At 35.3% G+C, this 4,261-nt stretch overlaps 1 pseudogene; it reads right to left on the bottom strand.

Moving 5' to 3' along the window:
* Window positions 1–3,297: 3,297 nt before the first annotated feature.
* Window positions 3,298–3,864, bottom strand: LOC119634263 (annotated as a pseudogene).
* Window positions 3,865–4,261: the final 397 nt, after the last annotated feature.

The following is a 4,261-nucleotide window of genomic DNA, read 5'->3' as shown; positions in this document are numbered from 1 at the left end:
GCCAGAGAGAGACAGAGAGAGACAGCCGGACATGGTTGCATTTCATGCTAATCAAGGATGTATTTACCTTATATAGCGTCTCTGCTTGTTCTGTGAGTTGCAAACGTTTTGGCAAAATGAAAATGTCTTTTATTTTCCAGTCAAGGGTACAGAGAAGAGGCCTAAATTTTGAATTACAGCTCATCGCAAATACCTTACACCCGTCCTTCTTAAAACGTTTTTAAAAATACTTTAAGGAAATTGAATAAAACCAGTGGAGATTATTAGAATCATGTTCTCGAAAATTCGTTTTCTGGCAGCACTGTGTGCAGTTTTGTGACGTGCTATAGAGGCTTTTTTTAAAATGTCGTATTTTTTTATTTTTTTTTTTTTAATAATTTTCACCATAAACACCAATCCCAGGATCATAAAACTGCCTTAGCATGATCAAATGTTCCTTGTCCTTATTCTTTCCTGCCATTTGTCCTGCGCAACTAACATCTCGAAATTATTGCTATACAATAATTTAGAGTGCATCTCTCTAGACGTTATTTAAGAATTTGGCGGAGCGCAAATCAATAATAAAATTTTAATTTAAATATGACGTCGGCAATAAACGAGTTGTCATATCAGTTAACCGAGCATCTACGTAATGATCCATTCATCCGTCTTTGTCGGATATCATGAATGTGTATTCAACATTTGTCGAATCATTTCATTACAACCTAGTTTCGTAGTCCACAAAAACTTGTCTTCGACAAGTATACGAGTCTATTGCTAAAGAGGAGGACGCAACTAACTAACTAAATAAAACACTTTTAATGAAATTAACTGGTATCCGATAAAAAAATTTTATAATAAATCTCATTTAAGTTTTTGATCAATATGGGGTTCAGCAGAAAAGAAAATTCCGTGCCGGTCGGATAAGAACATTAAAATTGATCAGACTTAACAAAACAGGCGAGTCAATAACCACATCTATCAAGTTTATCATGAAGCCAGCGTCTAGCAACACTCCAAGTTTCTCGAGTGATGGCAAAGGACACGTGTCTTAGCGCAAAAAGCAGAAACTGCCTTTATAAGGATTCAATAAAATTAACCTGGCATACAACCAAGGCATATTCCAGTATATGTCGTACTAAGATAAGTGTCTTCCTTAAATATGGGTCGCCGAATTCCCTCGACCAGCATTTAATAAAAAGAAGAGCACTGCTCTAGCTTCATTCACCTAATCGAAGATTATAATCAAATAGAAGAAGTAGATCAAGAAATGAGTCCACATTCACCCGCATAATTGAATCAATTCCCTTGATAACGGTTTTCGGCTTGCAAATCATAGCTTCTTACAGTTGTTTCGATTTAATATCGTGAAATTTTCTTTGACAGTTTAAAGAGAATATTTTCAAGGAGTTGAAAAAAATTAAGAAATGTTCAATGTTAATACTAATGACCGATAATACTGGGGAGAATTCATGTTTATAATTTTTTTTTTTTTTTTTTAAATTGAAAAACTACAAAAATGTTAAAATTCATTAAATTTTCTTAAAAAAATCATAAACGTTTTTCTAATACTTCTCATGTTAATACTAATTCCAAGCATTTATCATTTAGTATAAAAACTTGGAAAATAATTTGAAAAAATTACTATAAAATTCTTTTCCGACACTTAAAACAGACATACACTCATCCACCGGATCCGCTATTACAACTTCTAGTGTACACTTATAATGCTCTGATTATTTTTCAAGTACATTTGTTTCAATTTATCCAACAGCATGGTCTACGTGTTTAAATTTTGTTTAATATTTTTGCAATATAAGCACTAAGCTAAAGACCACAGCATAAGAAAGAGAACAGAAACGAGATAAAAATGTATGAAAGTAGTAATGATATATTCATTGCACACGGTTCGGGTCGAATCTTTTAAAACCCATCACGGTCTCAATGCACCGACACGATACTGCCATAAACATATCAATCCGTTCTATTACCCTAAAGGAGAAAATTTAATTGAAGCTCAACACATTTTGGATCGTTTGATGCAATTGCTTATTTAAATCTGTGAGTCAAGAGTTAGATGAGAAAACAGGGCCGTTTCAAGAGATAGCTTTACGACTCATGTTCCAAAGCCATTAATCACAAGAAGTGCCTGCTAGCGCATGAGTCCGCTATCAGTTTAGCGGAGAAGAGATTGTTGAAACGAAGCGAAAATTAAGTAGCTAACCTGAGAGAAGACATTACGAGTTACACATAATCGTTCACGACCTCAAATTGCTCAAATGCAAGTTCCTAAAGATATTCTCTATGGCTTTTAATATAGATTTCAAGCCATGTGTTTGTCAAGTGCAGAGAAACGAAGCTACTTTGCTGTGGAAACATTTTCACATCGCAAGAGAAGCAGTTTTTGCGTGTTGATGGAGTACATTAATGCAGCCGCAGCTACAGTTTAGAAAAGTGTCGTCCCTGAACGCTAAAACCCAAACGAGGTGCCTTTTAATTTGTAGTGCACGACATGTTGAAAAGAACTCATTGCATAAAGACATCGTATCACCTGAACAACATAGCCCATTAGGCGAAGATCAAAGTTTAAAAATTATATGTTATAGGACTTTATTTTTTGAAGATACCTGCATAAGTGAAATCAATTTGTTTGGGATATCCAAAACGGACAAATGTTAAACGATTATAGCCCCGACATTATTTAACACATTAGCTGCCCTGAGGACATTTTTGTGCGTTTCGTTCAATTTCATAGAATTTCCGTTCCGATGTGGCCCTTGCTGATCTCCCATGTATCTCTCATGCTACCCATTTTTTAGAAAACAACAGCAAAATTGGCTAAGTTATTTAGTAATGCATTTTCAAATGCATTTTTAGTCTTAAAAACCTTAATTCGTGGTAATTTTTCACTCACACTTGCCGAGTCATGGCTATGTCTCTCAACTCTTACTCCAACGAAGGTGTAGTTCACAGGATTCAATTGTCTGGTTCTATCAATGAACATGCGATAGTAAAAGCTTCTAGCGACAAGATCATTGGAAGAAACAAGAAAGCAAATGCAAAGGTAAGAAACACGTGCAAGATACTTTTACGGATCGAATAAGGCTTTCCCTTTAATAGTGAAATTCAACCGGCTGCATATTTTCTGACTAATTTTAAGCGGCGTTTAATAAAGCGGCTGCATTCTTAAGTTTTAATGCGTACGTATGTATGGTTATGTAATTATGGAAATACTTTGTTGGAAGGGAAAATGTATTATCAAATGCATTATAAGACGTAAGCCCACAATTAAGTAAAAAAAGAGCAGTGACTTTCTCCTCAATAAAGATCAGCATTGGAGGAATGCGGTTTTTTAAGTTTCTCCATATTTTTGGTGACAACATCATGCAACGTTAAATATCGGTTTCTAACTAACCAGCCGTAAACTCAAATACTCCCTTTCATCTAACTCGACAACAACTCGAAATTATTGCCATTTTCGATTTTCGGTATTATAAAGGAAATCTACATTTTAAGAAAATTCGAGTCCTCTACCAGCTCGCTTATTATGGGTTTAATGATCTTTATCATTTGACATAACGGTGCATTACAGGCTACACTGCCGATTGGTAAATGCGCAACCTCCACGCCAGAAACTAGGATTAGTTCCGTACGTGCTCGCTTCCCTGGTTGTTTATAATCGTCATCGACCAAGGCAGGGTCCAGTACTGGAATGTTCAAGTGTTGATGGACATCAGAAAATTTACGCTCATAGAACATTGGCGTAGCTAGCAATTCATTGAGCTGAACCACTTTCTGTGGGAAACCCTGTGTAATCAGTTGTTCTGCCTTCTTAATTAGAGAGTCTTTGTATTCTTTCGTCTTAGCAATAGTATCAGTTGACATTGTAAGTGCTTTTCCTTTTTTGTTTTAATGCTGATTATTGCGGATAATTTCTCGTCCGTTCCGCGACGATCTTAATACGACAAGGTTTTTTATTTTCAAATACTACCACCACCACGTTCCACCCCGAGCTCTAAATGTCGTTCCTAAAATGATTCCATCTAGAGTGCTGAAAGTATTATGTAAAACAAAAAAAAAGTTACCAAATACTCTCATTATCGAATTCTTTATACCTATTAGCGAATTTCATCTGATATCAGAGGAAATTGCTTTGCAAACATTGGCGTTAGGTAATGTGTTAAAAACTCACATTATTGTAGTTACAAGTGCAAGCATGAAATAAATATGACAGTTTTATTTGTCGTGAATGCGAAAAATTTACCGTTCAATTTTTCTCTTC

The sequence above is a fragment of the Glossina fuscipes genome, unplaced genomic scaffold, assembly GCF_014805625.2.
Source record: "Glossina fuscipes isolate IAEA_lab_2018 unplaced genomic scaffold, Yale_Gfus_2 2, whole genome shotgun sequence".
Taxonomy (NCBI): Eukaryota; Metazoa; Arthropoda; class Insecta; order Diptera; family Glossinidae; genus Glossina; species Glossina fuscipes.
Note: the sequence above shows the minus strand (reverse complement) of the source record. Positions and strands in the feature narration are given on the sequence as shown.